The sequence below is a fragment of the Pinus tabuliformis genome, chromosome 1_2 (assembly GCF_031772625.1).
Source record: "Pinus tabuliformis cultivar Carrire ecotype Pingquan chromosome 1_2, CPIR1, whole genome shotgun sequence".
Taxonomy (NCBI): domain Eukaryota; kingdom Viridiplantae; phylum Streptophyta; class Pinopsida; order Pinales; family Pinaceae; genus Pinus; species Pinus tabuliformis.
In genome coordinates, this window is record NC_142298.1 from 787,077,810 (window position 1) to 787,095,067 (window position 17,258).

Below are 17,258 nucleotides of genomic sequence, written 5' to 3' on the forward strand. Positions count from 1 at the left end.
ATACAAGACTTTGACTCATTTATTGACTGAAACCTGACTCAAGCCGATACAATTATGAAACCAACATAACTGAAAACTGACTCATAAATGACTCATGAATGACTTAACGAAAACAAGAACTTACAAATCTTTTTGAAGGGCAGCAGTCCATCAAGATTTGAAATCATGATGACAACCACCTGTGTTTCTTACAAGACAATATACATCAAACTATATCAAAATTCCAATGCAACCAATCAAGCAGATGCCTTCTTGATTGATTCTCCTGATTAAATCTTCTGGTCAACAATGAATACTGGTAACTGGGCATCCAAAAACATAACCAACCATGATCTCCTTCATCACTGAACACAACAATAATCACTTTCACTGCTGGCTGCAACAAACTTGCTAGAGGATCGTGAAAAACATGAAGATTTGCCACTGCCACTTCCTGCTGAAAGAACAAGGTGTCTTTTGCTTCAAATTCTGATCTGTCTTCATCATGTGCTTCAAAAAATTCTGAACAAATGGATGAGCAGATCTCTTCTTGGAAAAACATTTCAGCACATGAAACATATGAGGAGGAATCTGAATGGAAATCCTGAATGTTTTGTTCTTCTATGGTGCGAATGTGTTGTAGGTCATCTTCATATGATATCACAACCAAATTATCAAGTTCCTTATTACATTCTTCAATATTATGAAGCACAGTATTATCATTTACATCGTCTGCCACAAATTCACTCAAAGAAACTTTTTCACTTGATTGAGCAAAGATCTCACCTTGTTGTTCATGAGCTGACTGAATGACCTCCTCATGAAGACTCAGTTCTAATGAAAGAATGGCAGCACGATTGAGAACATTTGAATCCATACCGCTGTCTATGATCTCAACAACAAAATTTTCCTTTTCAGGATTCAGCACAAGGTATTCTTGGTCATCATGATCTGAATGTTGATCTGAAATAGCTGACTTGACTGCATCACATTCTGAAATTGAATCTTGACCACCCTGCACGCTATCTTCTTCTATGGGCAGATCTGAAATAACATTTTCTCTTTCCTCATTTTCAACCATATGGAAATCTTCAACCTGCTGATCTTGACAAATATCCTCTAAGATTTCTATGTGCTGCTGAAATGGATTTTCATACAGGGCTTCCATGATCTCTTCATCCATGAAATTATCATCTTCATAAAACTTCTCAAGGCTTTCAATAAAACTATATGCATGCTGGCAACAGTCTTGAACTAAATTCAATGATGGATAAGAGTCCTTATATCTTTCAATGAACATAGCATGAAAATCCTTTAAACAGTAAATACAAGCAGGTGGCAAACTTTCATACCATGATTGGGCTTTACCTTCCAGAGTGGCCAAGAATATCTTCATCAAGCAATCTTCAGGAAATTCCACCTTCAACTTGCGAATATGCATATGAAATCTAACTAGATGTAAAGCGGCATCCTTCTTACCATCTGTTATCTCAAAATCAAGCCCTGGAAGGCTGCAGACCAGGAAGACTTCAAGTAACTGTTTCAAACCAATCTTTTAGCTAAGGCTTAGCCTCCTCAGCCTGAGAGGGCTCTCTCAAAGGGTTAATGATTTAGATTAAAGATATAAATAGATGGCTAACTCTATGGTTTGTAATTGTATATGTTTATAGGTTGAAAGATGAAGGCTGGCTACCATTGGGCTATGGAGTCAAAGTATGTTTTAGTACCACAACAAGATCAGCTTAACATGAAGTCAGGGCATTCAGCATTTGAATATTCAGAACACAACACACATATGGAACCACAGCTCATAAGTGCACACAGGAAGTCAGAGCACAATCAGTGAATTCTGAGTGATTGTACACCTATGCAACTGTAAACAAAACTAAGGAAAGGACAACACATATTCTGAATATAAGAAATCCTTCATAAATCCTGAGTAGTGAAGCCAAAGCATTCTACCTAGCATGGAAGTCAAGGCATTATAGAGTTCAAGTGTAGAAATGACAATACAAAACAGTGAAACATAGTAAGTTTATCTATGAAAGAAGTCAGAGCATCAGTGATGAATTCTGAGTATCATAAGTAAACACCACTGCAATGTAAGTATTGGAAGATGACATAATAACAAGAACATACAAGAACTCTTCATGAATCTTGAGTTGTCTAAGTAGAAATCTGCATTAGGTTAAAAATATACACAGTCTGCACATAGAGCAGCAGCTGAGCCAAAAAGTCTCCAACCCTTTGCTAATTCCACATCTTGCTCTATATAAAGCATTTACAATTAGGATTCCATCATCTCTCATCAAGAGAATTCTAATTTGCCATCAGTGACACCTATTCTAACCATAAAACAAACCATTAATTAGAACTAGCTGTTAACTAGGAGTGCTAGTGACCTAATACAACTAGGAGTATAACTCCTTATTATGATTCAAAAACCTTATCTAAGCATTTAAAGCATTCCTTGACACCTAAAACTCCATGAAGTCGAATTTGATGAAGCCTCCCACGTGGTCACCCAACTGCTGATGACAAACCCTAGAAATTAGGGAACATGTTTCCTTGTTTTTAGGTTTAGGATCCCTGAAAATTGGCACGTGGGACAGAGCCTTTATCTCCTCATCCATGACACATTTTACGAAACTGAAGGAGGTTTTTGTAGCCCATGTTGTCTAGAACAAAAACCTCTCCTGGTTTTTTAAAACATTCCTCCAGCTGTTCAGAATCTGTCCTTGAAAAACACGTGTCAAACAGGAAACTGTCCCTTGCTCTGTTCTGGCTGAAAAATAGGTCTTGGGACAGAGGTCATAACTTCTCGTAAAAAATGTATTTGGAAAAACTGAAGGAGGTTTTTGTGAAAAAATCCATGCTGAACAAAAACCTCTTTTTTTTTTTTGAAACACTACTCCAGCTGCCCAGAATAAGTCTTTGAAAAACAGTTGTCAAACAGGAGATGAAAAACTGCACCTACAGCAGTTTCGTAGCGCAACTTTGGTCACCCTTTTCTCCCAGCTCATAATCAATTTGAAGAAAGTGGAAGAGGTTTTTTCACTTTAGTATCTTAGGAATGAAAACCTCTTTCACTTTTTAGAGATAAGTTTTCAACTGCTCAGAAACTCTTCTAGACGTTGACTGGTAAAAACAAGAAGACAATTTGACTGATAAGTTGACTGATAAAGTTTGGAGTTCAAAAATGTCTCTCCTTTTTTGCTTTTGGTCTCCACAAGGATCTTCTTTGATTACACAAAAATGTATTGAAGTGCCATGTTCTTCATGTGCTGTAGACCTTGTTCATGCACCCCTGTGAAAATAAAACCTCTTCAACGCTGCCTGAAGTATGATGAACAATAGTAGCTGTGATCACTTTTATAACAAATGGCTTATGGTTCATATATGCTTTTCCTTTGCCCATTTTTCCCTTGCTGGATGCTTGCATTGTGAAAATGATCATTCTTTAGAAACTCCCTTTCAAAAAAGGTTTCCCTTTTGTCCCTCAAAATTGGTTAACTACATCAAAATAGGCAGCTACAGCAGTTTCGTAGCGCAAGTTTAACCACACATTTCTCCCACCTCAAAATGGAATCGAAGAAAATGAAAGAGGTTTTTGTAATTCAACATGTTAGGAAGAAAAGCCTCTTTCAGTTTGCAAAATTGAGTTCTCAGCTGCTCTGGAAAGCTTCTGGAAGTTACCTAGTAAAACAGTTTTTTCTGCTGAAACAGGCTGCTACAGGGGTTTCGCAGCGCGCTGCCAAAACACTGATTTCGTAGCGCAAAACAGGATTTTTACACTGTCTGCGCTACGAAAACGTGGATTCGTAGCTAGTTTCAAAATTTCTCTGAAATTATGTGAGATATGTCTTCTAAACACATGGTGAGGCTTCTAGGACATGCAATGAGGCTATCAAACTTTATTTGAAGATGGACATGAGACTCTAACCCTATGACTTAGACTTTAAAATATAAAAATGACTTGACCATGACTGATACAAGAATTGAGAAACCATATAAGTTGTCCAAACTTTTTAAGGAAGTTTTACAGTGATAACATTGGCTCCACTAGGGATAGTGTGCCCTTGTGGTACATTAAGAACCTGTAGCTCCAGTGCCGCTATCCATCCTCTAGAAGAAAACTTTGAACTTCTGCCCAATTTGCTCCTCAAGCCTTGAATGATTTTTTGTAAGAAGAATTCAAACTGTACCTACTGAAATAGATGCTCAGTCAACCTACCCTGAGCTTATTTGCACATTCCTACCTACCCTATCAGCTGCAAGCTCCACTTGTAGCTCAAGCAACATGATATTTCCAATAAAGCCAATCAATTGTCATTTCTGATATGGGAGGCTCTTGACTGCATTCAACCTCAAAATAACCATGATAGTGAGATGACCAAATCAACTTATAATGTACCTGATCTTCATAATGCAAATGAAAATGAAATACTGGTGTGCAAAGCTTTGCCACGTATTCACTTATAGGGTCAAAGAAGACATGGTTATTTTGATGATCATAAGAACACTCTACATCTTTAGACAACTGATTCTCAACCACACAAAATTCCTTTGATGTGCTATCCAACTGCCTTTCTGCATGATTCCCATAGACAATGTAATTTTCATCACTATTGTGATCATTCTTTGATGTAAGCTGCTGCAAGGAATCAAAAAAATGAACAACCTTTTCTTCTGCCTGAGGATTATAAAAAATATCTTCCAGTACTTCTTCTTGGTGTTTGCAATCAATTTCATATTCTTTATGATCAAAAGACTGACAAATCTGCTGCACCTTTTCATTCATATCAAAGGATGAAACATGGTTTTCACAAATAAACCCCTGCTGATCTTCATGTTGCGTTTCATGAGATGTTATACTTTCTTCTTGGTGTTGAAATGCATTGTTATGAAGGGCCTCTAAAATTTCTTCATCCATAAATTCATCATCATCATAACAATCCTCCAAATATTGAATAAAACTCGTAGAATGTTTACAACAATCTTTGACCAGCAATAAGGAGGGATGACACTCTTTATACATGTCATAGAACACATCATGGAAATCAGCAAGAGAATATAATGAACCATTTTCCAAACTTTTATACCAAGACCATGCTTTTCCTTCTAAAGTGGTCATAAACATCCTCATGAGACAATCCTCAGGAAAGTGAACCTTAAGATTGCGTACATGCATATGAAACCTAACCAAATGAAGAGCAGCATTGTCCTTCTTTTCATCTTTGAATATTGGAAGATCATCTAACCAATCAACCTTTGGCATAGGATTTGGAAAACCAGGGATATGAGACCGATTCATAGGAGCATACCTGGCATTCATTCTTGCAGTGGAACTCATCTTGAAACTTCATCAAGCTACTGATCTTCTAGCAGTGGAGTCACCTTCCAATTTCTTATTCGATGTGTGGAGTCGCCAAGGTAGTTTTGCAGCCTCAAAAAGATGTCTGAGCTCCTGCTACCTTCAGAAGTTCAACCATTGATTTCGGGAATGAATAATCTTCAGACTCCCGGCAGACGCACCAAAATGTTATCTCAAAATCAAGCCCTGGAAGGCTGCAGACTAGGAAGACTTCAAGTAACTGTTTCAAACCAATCTTTTAGCTAAGGCTTAGCCTCCTTAGCCTGAGAGGGCTCTCTCAAAGGGTTAATGATTTAGATTAAAGATATAAATAGATGGCTAACTCTATGGTTTGTAATTGTATATGTTTATAGGCTGAAAGATGAAGGCTGGCTACCATTGGGCTATGGAGTCAAAGTATGTTTCAGTACCACAACAAGATCAGCTTAACATGAAGTCAGGGCATTCAGCATTTGAATATTCAGAACACAACACACATATGGAACCACAGCTCATAATTGCACACAGGAAGTCAGAGCACAATCAGTGAATTCTGAGTGATTGTACACCTATGCAACTGTAAACAAAACTAAGGAAATGACAACACATATTCTGAATATAAGAAATCCTTCATGAATCCTGAGTAGTGAAGCCAAAGCATTCTACCTAGCATGGAAGTCAAGGCATTATAGAGTTCAAGTGTAGAAATGACAATACAAAACAGTGAAACATAGTAAGTTTATCTATGAAAGAAGTCAGAGCATCAGTGATGAATTCTGAGTATCATAAGTAAACACCACTGCAATGTAAGTATTGGAAGATGCCATAATAACAAGAACATACAAGAACTCTTCATGAATCTTGAGTTGTCTAAGTAGAAATCTGCATTAGGTTAAAAATATACACAGTCTGCACATAGAGCAGCAGCTGAGCCAAAAAGTCTCCAACCCTTTGCTAATTCCACCTCTTGCTCTATATAAAGCATTTACAATTAGGATTCCATCATCTCTCATCAAGAGAATTCGAATTTGCCATCAGTGACACCTATTCTAACCATAAAACAAACCATTAATTAGAACTAGCTGTTAACTAGGAGTGCTAGTGACCTAATACAACTAGGAGTGTAACTCCTTATTATGATTCAAAAACCTTATCTAAGAATTTAAAGCATTCCTTGACACCTAAAACTCCATGAAGTCGAATTTGATGAAGCCTCCCACGTGGTCACCCAACTGCTGATGACAAACCCTAGAAATTAGGGAACATGTTTCCTTGTTTTTAGGTTTAAGATCCCTGAAAATTGGCACGTGGGACAGAGCCTTTATCTCCTCATCCATGACACATTTTATGAAACTGAAGGACTTTTTTGTAGCCCATGTTGTCTAGAACAACAACCTCTCCTGGTTTTTTAAAAAATTCCTCCAGCGGTTCAGAATCTGTCCTTGAAAAACACGTGTCAAACAGGAAACTGTCCCTTGCTCTGTTCTGGCTGAAAAATAGGTCTTGGGACAGAGGTCATAACTTCTCGTAAAAAATGTATTTGGAAAAACTGAAGGAGGTTTTTGTGAAAAAATCCATGCTGAACAAAAACCTCTTTTGGTTTTTTGAAACACCACTCCAGCTGCCCAGAAAAAGTCTTTGAAAAACAATTGTCAAACAGGAGATGAAAAACTGCACCTACAGCAGTTTCGTAGCGCAACTTTGGTCACCCTTTTCTCCCAGCTCATAATCAATTTGAAGAACGTGGAAGAGGTTTTTGCACTTTATTATCTTAGGAATGAAAACCTCTTTCACTTTTTAGAGATAAGTTTTCAACTGCTCAGAAACTCTTCTAGACGTTGACTGGTAAAAACAAGAAGACAGTTTGACTGATAAGTTGACTGATAAAGTTTGGAGTTCAAAAATGTCTCTCCTTTTTTGCTTTTGGTCTCCACAAGGATCTTTTTTTATTACACAAAAATGTATTGAAGTGCCATGTTCTTCATGTGCTGTAGACCTTGTTCATGCACCCCTGTGAAAATAAAACCTCTTCAACGCTGCCTGAAGTATGATGAACAATAGTAGCTGTGATCACTTTTATAACAAATGGCTTATGGTTCATATATGCTTTTCCTTTGCCCATTTTTCCCTTGCTGGATGCTTGCATTGTGCAAATGATCATTCTTCAGAAACTCCCTTTCAAAAAAGGTTTCCCTTTTGTCCCTCAAAATTGGTTAACTACATCAAAATAGGCAGCTACAGCAGTTTCGTAGCGCAAGTTTAACCACACATTTCTCCCACCTCAAAATGGAATCGAAGAAACTGAAAGAGGTTTTTGTAATTCAACATGTTAGGAAGAAAAGCCTCTTTCAGTTTGCAAAATTGAGTTCTCAGCTACTCTGGAAAGCTTCTGGAAGTTACCTAGTAAAACAGTTTTTTCTGCTGAAACAGGCTGCTACAGGGGTTTCGCAGCGCACTGCGAAAACACTGATTTCGTAGCGCAAAACAGGATTTTTACACTGTCTGCGCTACGAAAACGTGGATTCATAGCTAGTTTCAAAATTTCTCTGAAATTATGTGAGATATGTCTTCTAAACACATGGTGAGGCTTCTAGGACATGGAATGAGGCTATCAAACTTTATTTGAAGATGGACATGAGACTCTAACCCTATGACTTAGACTTTAAAACATAGAAATGACTTGACCATGACTTGACCATGACTGATACAAGAATTGAGAAACCATGTAAGTTGTCCAAACTTTTTAAGAAAGTTTTACAGTGATAACACCATCATCATTAAATGTAGGCAAATTCCTTAACCAATCTAACTTGGGAATCTTATTCGAAAAACCTGGAATGTGATCTCGGCTCAAGGGAGCGTATCTTCTTGTGATTCGGTCCATCTTGAAAATCTCACAGCTACTGATCTTCCTGCAGTGAAGTCACCATGAATGATCCGGATTTAAACAGGAACACAACAAATTACAGAGATAACCATATACACAAGGATGCAGCGGAAATAATACTTCATTTCATTAATGGAAAATACTGAAATATGCTTACAAACAGAAATGGCAATAAATTAGCTAGGGCGATGGTAGCTTATCTCTGAGAAGAGATGTGATGGCTACATGCCTCTGAACTGTGTTACAATGAGGCTCGAAGGCCTATTTATTGTTGAGAAACAATGGAAAAACCCTTAACATTCCAAAACCTAACCCTAGGAGATGAAACGCCAAACTGTGGGCCCCGTTTGGGGGTAAGTTGGTACATCAACTTCCCGGGGTCGTAACTTTGGCATATGATCTCCGTTTGACGCGTACAATAGCTTATTAGAAATATCTATCCGAGCACTATCATTGTTGGAACGGGTAACACCAGTCCATTCCATGGACTCGTGTTGCCCCCGGATTCCCCAAAAAACGTCGTTTAGGGCCTCAAAACGGCTCCGGAAGTTCAGGACCCGAAAAACTGCTAAAAATAGTAAGTTGTGCTACAATTAAGGAAACTGAAAATGCTGAGAAAGACAATGGTGGGGGTCCAGGTGGACTTGGCAGGTGGCCACCAATATCCACCTGGATCATTCCTCCCCCCTTAGGAAGCAATGGTCCCCATTGCGTTGAGCTCCTCCATGAGATGAGGAAACTTCTGCTGAACTTGTTCCCTGGTGAGCCACTTGCCCTGCTGAAGGAGTTGGCCCGCTTTGACAACTCGATACAGTTGGATATTCTGTTGGCGAGTGTTCTTGATTTGTGTGTCCATGATCCGATCAGTTGCAGCTTGTTCCATGCAATCTGGATTTAATTCTGTGGGTTTGAGCTGTTCTGCAATGTCGGATGTGTCTAGCAATGGTGGAAAGTATGGCCGAAGGCGGTCCACATTAAATACTGGGTGCAGGCCAAGGAATGGGGGAATGCTGAGCTCAAATGCATTGTCTCCCATAGCCTTAGTAATGGTGTAAGGACCATATCGGAGTGGTCTCAATTTCCGATAGGCTCCAATAAGGCGTTCCTTTTGCAAATGCAACCATACTTTGTCGCCCACCTGAAACTTGTGTGGCACCCGATGTTGATCATGTCGCTGCTTGTACTTGGCATTTGATTTCTCAAGAATGTCATGGACCTGCTGGCGAATATGTTGGATGCGCTCAATGAAGCTGGTGGCCTTATCTGTTTCGGACTGTACATGAGCTGAATTCATGTGAGTAGCTGCAAGTGGCATGGCCACATCAATGGGGCATAGTGGCTGGAATCCCAAACCCACCTGAAAAGGGCTATGGCCAGTGGAGCTGTGAAGAGCTCGGTTGTAGCTGTGCTGAACGTAGGGGAGGCTCTCGTCCCATGTGCGTGGATTCTTTGAGTTATACATGCGCAGAATGTGCACAATCATCCTATTGACAACCTCTGTCTGGCCATCAGTTTGAGGATGGAAGGCTGTGGACTTCGTGAGTTTGGTGTCCAGCATTGACCAGAGACTGGACCAAAAGGTGCTGAGAAACCGACTGTCCCGATCTGAGATGATAGACTGTGGGATCCCAAAGTGCACCCACACTCGTTCAAAGAAGAGTTTAGCAGTGGCTTCTGCTGTGATATTCTTCTTGCAGGCCATCATAATGGCCATCTTTGAGAACCTGTCGACGACCACAAAAACACAGTCATTTCCATGCTTAGTGGAAGGAAGGCCTGACATGTAATCCATGGAGATGGATTCCCAAGGTCGACTAGGGGTAGGCAACGGGGTATAGAGGCCTTGCTTCTTAATGGTCGGTTTGGCAATGGCACAGGCAGTACATGATCGAATGTACTTCCAACATCCTGTCGAAGATTCGGCCAATAGAAATAGTTTTGCAGTACTGCCACTGTTTTCTCGACCCCGAAATGCCCAGCAGCCCGACTGTAGTGTGCTTCCCAAATCATCTTGGCACGCTCGCTTGAAGGAACACAGAGGTGACCGAGGTGGCATAATAGGGCATCCTGGAGGTGAAAATCTGCAACCTGCCGACCCTCCAAGAGTGTCTGGTATGTGTGGCCGAATTCTGGGTCGCTTTTGTAGAGAAGTGGCCAATCAGAAGTCTCGTGCCCGCAAGAGTTGAGCACGGTGGTTAGCGCCATGATCGGTGGTCGACTGAGGCAATTTGCAACATTATTGGTGCTGCCCTTTTTATACTTGATATTCAAGTGAAACTGTTGCAGGTATGTAGACCACTTCTGATGGCGATCATTCTGCAATTTCCCTTGGGTCTGTATGAACTGCAGAGGTCGGTGGTCTGTGTGGATGACCGTTTCCTTCCCCAAAATGTAATGCTTTCATTGTCGGCAGGCCTGTACAATGGAATACATCTCTTTATCATAAGTGGGGTACTTCCGGACTGTGTCTGAAAGTGTTTCACTGTGATATGCCACTGGATGTCCATGTTGAGTAAGGACTGCCCCAATAGCATAGTCAGAGGCATCTGTCTCGACCTCAAATGGTTGTTGTAAATCTGGTAACGCGAGCACTGGTGCCGTGCAGAGGCGATCCTTCAACTCCCTGAATGCCTTCTGTTGAGATTCAGACCAAAAGAATTTTGCTTTCGCCCCGCCCTTGGTGACTTGACTCAAGGGCCAAGAAATATGAGAAAATCCCAACACAAACCTGCGGTAGAAGTTGGCAAGACCTAGAAAGTTGCGGAGCTCTGTTAGAGTGGTTGGAGAGGGCCAATCCCGAATGACTTGGACCTTGGCTGGATCGACATGCACCCCCTGTTCATCAATGATGTATCCCAGATACTGAACCTCGGTCATGCCAAAAGTGCATTTCTCCAAATTGGCACATAGCTTGTGTTGCCGCAGTGTTTGGAGAACCTGTCGGATGTGGTGGAGGTGCTCTTCCCAACTCTGGCTGAAGATCAGAATGTCATCCAAGTATACTACTACAAAGGAGTTGGTGAATGGCCGCAAGATGTCATCCATTAGCCTCATAAAGGTTGCAGGAGCATTCGTCAATCCGAAAGGCATGACCAACCATTCGAAGAGGCCCTCCTTGGATTTGAAGGCAGTCTTCCACACATCTGAGGGTTCAATTGGTACCTGGTGATATCCTGACTTCAGATCGATCTTGCTGAAATATTTCGCCCCCTTTAGTTGGTCTAGGAGGTCATCAATCCGCGGGATCGGGTACCTATTACGGACAGTGATCTTGTTCAGCGCCCGATAGTCAATACAGAGTCTCCACGTCCCATCCTTCTTCTGTACCAACACTATCGGGCTCCCACAGGGCGAAGAACTCGGACGGATGTGACCTTTCTGCAGGAGCTCCTGAATCTGCCTCTTGATTTCATTGTTCTCCAGAACGGAGCGCCGATAAATTGGTCCATTGGGTAGCGGCGCACCTGGGGTCAGATCGATGGAGTGCTTGACTTGACAGTGCAGAGGAACCCCTGCCGGGGAGGTGAAGATGTCTTCGTACTCCTCCACAATCTTGTCCATCTGTAGCTGCCGTGCAGAGGGACCCCGTTTGGAGGCCGCGGCCACTATCTTCTTCTTCCCTTGAGGGCGTATCATCAGGAAAACAAATTTCCTGGTTTTGGAAATGATCTTACTGCATTGTTTTGCAGTAATCAAAGAGATGGCGGCAGGTGGTGCTACCTCTGGTATCCTGAACAACTTATTTCCCAATGTAATAATAACAGCACGGGGCCTTGATTCATACACAGCATGTCGCTTCCACAAGTATGGTTGTCCTAGTAATACATCACAAACTTCAAGGGGAGCAATGTCACACAATACCTCATCCGTGAAGGGCTTGATGTTGTATGGAAGGCGACACTGCTGGCTCACGCGAAGATCTCGCCCTTGGTGAAGCCACCCAATGGTGTATGGTTGTGGATGTGCTGTGGTCGGTAAGCCCAACCGCTTCACGACCTCTGCCGAAATGAGGTTCTTTTGACTCCCGCTATCAACAATGAACTGTATCGGGGAGCCCTTTACCCACATTTGGGAGTGGAAGAGACGCTCCTCCTCCTCTGGATCTTCGGGTTCATTTTTCTGGATCTTTGCGGTAGCAACAGTGGCGCTGGGATCCGCATCAATGATCTGCTTCCCTTTTTCATACCCCTTATCGGGTTCTGACTCAAGTCGGAACATGCATCTGATTCTGAAACCTTTAGCTCAGCCACCAGTGACTGCTTGGCCCGACACTCACTTGTGTTGTGAGTGGAGCTCTTATGGAACTCGCACCATTTTCCAGTGTCCTTTCTCGGCTTCGCGGCGTTGCTCTTTGCTTGCAGCTTCGGCTGGTTGTCTTGAGCTGTCCCGCCTTGGCTTTGTCCTTTGTTCTGTGGTTTAGGGGCACCTTTCCCCTGCTTTGGATTCGCAGATCCAAAGTCTCGCTTCTTTTGTTTAAACTTCTGCTCGACCTTGACGGCATACCGGTATGCTGCGCCGAGCGAGGGGATGTTTAGGAACTGTATTTCTTCCTGGATGTACTTGTGCAGGCATCCACGGTATTTGAGTATCAAATGTTGCTCCGAATCCTTGATACCCAACTTTGTGTGAAGGGTATGGAAAAGATTGGTGAACTCCGGCACGTCTTGGTCCCTTCCCTGCCGCAGCGTGGTCCACTTTATGTATTCATCCTCATAGCTTCCGACAGGGTAGTACTGCTCCTTGATGGCATCCCGGAACGAATCCCAGGTGGGTGCGGCTGAAAATAGTGAGCCAGTACTTTCATCCTTCTGCTCGCAGTAGGTTTCCCACCAGTCCTTGACGTGGGGGGCTGCTTTGAGAAGAGCAAAAACAATCTTTTCCCGACTCGAAAATTCATGAAAAGAAAAATAACCCACTAGCAGATTTAACCATTTATCTACGGCATCGGCGTCTATCTGACCCTCGAATATGGGGATTTCAAAATTAACTTGTACCTTAAAGGGTGTGGCGTTTCCAGAGGAGCTGCTGGAAGCCGATGCGCCGCTTCTGGGTAGCCGCTGAAGGATCTGCGCAAAGCTGTCCATCATCGCGTTCCATTGTCGCTCGAGCGCTTCTTCGAGCAAGATTTTGATGGGATCTCCTGCCCCCTCGTCTTTCTTCTCGCCCGCCATGGGAGGCCGTTGGGATTTGCGAGGCTGGTCTTGCAAAGGTTCAACCAGTTCAAGCCCTAACTCCTTATATCCCGACCTTGTTGGGGACATGCAAAGAAAAAACAGAGAAAAAGCAGACCGCTCTGATACCACTGATCCGGATTTAAACAGGAACGCAACAAATTACAGAGATAACCATATACACAAGGATGCAGCGGAAATAATACTTCATTTCATTAATGGAAAATACTGAAATATGCTTACAAACAGAAATGGCAATAAACTAGCTAGGGCGATGGTAGCTTATCTCTGAGAAGAGATGTGATGGCTACATGCCTCTGAACTGTGTTACAATGAGGCTCGAAGGCCTATTTATTGTTGAGAAACAATGGAAAAACCCTTAACATTCCAAAACCTAACCCTAGGAGATGAAACGCCAAACTGTGGGCCCCGTTTGGGGGTAAGTTGGTACATCAACTTCCCGGGGTCGTAACTTTGGCATATGATCTCCGTTTGACGCGTACAATAGCTCATTAGAAAGATCTATCCGAGCATTATCATTGTTGGAACGGGCAACACCAGTCCATTCCATGGACTCGTGTTGCCCCCGGATTCCCCAAAAAACATCGTTTAGGGCCTCAAAACGGCTCCGGAAGTTCAGGACCCGAAAAACTGCTAAAAATAGTAAGTTGTGCTACAATTAAGGAAACTGAAAATGCTGAGAAAGACAATGGTGGGGGTCCAGGTGGACTTGGCAGGTGGCCACCAATATCCACCTGGATCAATGAAGCATTGATCTCTGGAGTTTTCAGTGAAGGAGTCGCCAATGAATGATTTCAGCCTTTCAAGTGTTTGATCGTTGTCCACTACCAACAATCAGATCTGAACTTGATACATGTACTGGGGTAAAATGCAAATGAAGTGATGTATCCACAAGCTCACGGAGATTGACTGAAGCAGCGTTTATCTACTTCCGCTTATGCAAAGCAAAAGCGTTTCGAAGGCTACCTGGCATAACTTCAGGCTCCGTCTAATACTTATGAAACAAACACATCAATCCACAAACAAGTTTGTTCTCCCCAGTATGGTCGCCAGTATGTTAGCACTTGAAATTTTACCTCAGGCTGAGAAAGGTAAACCTCAAGGCAACATCAAACCATTTAGCCTCGTAGCTAGCCCTACGGGGCAGGAGAAGGCTCTCTCCGGTCTATCTCGTAAAATCTCCAATAGATGAGATGACCAATAAGGTAACACTGATATTAGGCTAGCAAACTGATCAAAGAGTTTGATTTGGGGTTTTTTGGGTTTTTGGTGGCAAATTGAGAGGATGGCAATTTTGGGTGCGGGGATTGGACACAGTTTCTGCAGGGGGTTCTTTGGGGCGAGGTAGGAGACAGTATTGATGCTTTTGATTGAGGTGGATGGTCAGGAATGAAAGGTGAGGAGCCAAAGAGAGCAAACAATAACTTTGAATTCTCTTTAGACAGTAGAAAACATTGAAATTAAACAAACTTAAAAGCAGAGCATGGCATGCATGAATTCTTACTTTAACACTTTATTTGTTTAATGTGCAGAAGTAAAAGAAAGGAAATGAGTCACATAACAAGCTTACAAGTACATTGAGAAACACACCATCAACACATGAGTCCACAAGAATCCCAAAGAGGACTGCAAAACCCTGGTCTTCCTTAGCCAAAAATTGCAGAGATACAGTGAATAATACAATGATAGCTTCTCCCTCAAGAGTCCAACCATGAAAATGAGCAAGAAATTACATAATATAGATGATCTAACCTCTTTCCCTGCCTCCATGGGTCGAGCTCACTATCCTAGGAGCTGTTTCAACCACTTCTAAACTAAGCACTACAAACTAGGCAGTCAAAACAACTTGCCTCTATAAACTTGGAAACCAATTCATTCATTTAATATTTACCCTTTTCATGAATGAATCTTCTAGAAATGTTACATAAGAGTAAAAGTGTCTAAAAAGTACCATAATTACATCAAAGAGAATCATCATTCACCCCAAAAAGTCAAACTGAGTCAAATCTGCGTTTTCTGGGCTGTACAGTGCATTTTTGGAAAATTCTGCCTGACGGGTCGCGCGCCCCTGCCTGACGGGTCGCGCGCCTTTGGAGCCATCTTTGGGGCACTTTCAGGTGGCCAAATTGGGCAAGAGTAGGCTTGTTGGAAAGTTCTATGAGTCTACTTTCCAACCCAACTGGAATTTTTGGATTTGGAGTTCATTTTCCCTGTCAAAAATCAAATCTCCCAAGACTGCTTTCTGCAATTCAAAAAAGTGGCAGAAAGTCATTTTTTGCTAGTTTTTTTACTTTCTGGAGGCCCAAAACTTCACCAAATCTCAAGTCCATCCATGAGCATATGTAACTTTGCATGAAAAATCTGGAAATGCTGAGTTTTGGTCAAAAGGAGTTGCCATGATGAAGGGTCGCGCGGGGGGTGAGACCCGTTAATGGGAAAAACCTGCAAATTGCCAAAAAATGCCAAAATTCACCCAAATTCTCAAAATTTCTTGGGATTTGTGCTGTGGCTAGGCTATTTAGTGCCTTGATCCTTGAGTGAAGCCTCAGCCAAGATACGGAGGGGATTTGGCCTCTTTCTCCGTTTTAGTGCCTCGGTCAACCGCCTTTGAAACATTTTCATCTTTGCCTTGCACACATGCATTCTTGCCCAGTAATGGTTCTTCATGTTCCTCAGCAATTTCTTCTCTTGTTTTGCCTTAGCCAACAGCCTCTCCAAGTGTGTATTTACCTGGATGAGCATGGACTCTCGGTCAGCGGGCAATGGGTCACCGGGTCTTCTTCGGTTCAAGATTCGGTCACTACGAATCCTCCACAGCTCATCAAGTGCTTTCTCCTCCTCAACCTATTTGTTGCGCTGCTCCAGGTATGTGATGGTCCATTGTGCACCTCTAATCTCCTCTGAAAGGCATCATTTTCAGCTCTGAGATGCTGAATGACCTCCTTTGCCTCTTGGCTCGGGGAAATGGTCTCAAGATCAACAAGCTCAATATCTGGAACTCCTAATGGCCCCTCATCAATCTTGGGCTGCTTGCCCCTCTGTGTTGCCTGTGCTGCTGAAGAGAGCGAGGCCCCTTCCACCTGATGTGAAGATAACACTCGCTGAGCTGATGATGAAGGCGAGACCCCTTCCACCTGCTGTGGAGATAGTACTCGCCGAGCTGCTGCAAATAAGGCCCTCGGGCCTTTCTGATAGGTAACCAGAGGTGAGGAGCTGACATGTCTAGTGACAGGGATGTCATGCTGCTGGGATGGTCCTCCCTCCTCATGAATAACCTCAGGATGTGGCGGTGATGGTGCTGTGAAAAGCTCACGAGAGATGAACTCCTCCCATGAGATGCCCTGCTGAGCCAACTGATGCAATACTACAAGCTGAATCAAACCATAATGGTAGAGGCTCCTATACTGTTGTGTCGGGCTCTTCCTCTGCAACATGGGCACCATCCTCTGAATGTTCTGATAAAAGAAAATAGGGATGTTCATCATCCTCACTCGGGTGAAGTGCATCATGAGGCGAATATGATATGAATATACCTGTGAAAATCTGCCCTCACAGGTAAAATAGTGCATGATGAGCCTCATCATGGGAGCATACTCGCTCCTGAGAAACCTGAATGGAAACACACCTGCCAAATGTCTCATGAATGGTGGCCAGACAAAAGGCTCAAAGTGAACATTATCCAGCACCTTACGCTTATTCCACACCTCCCCAACATTAGGTATCCCTATGGCATGTGAGATCACCTCGGGTGTCAAATGTAAAGTTCACCCCTGCAAGGTTGACATGTCCATCATGCAAGTGTAAAACAAATAAGCGAGCCAACTCTCTGTGGTGTTGAATCCGAGAG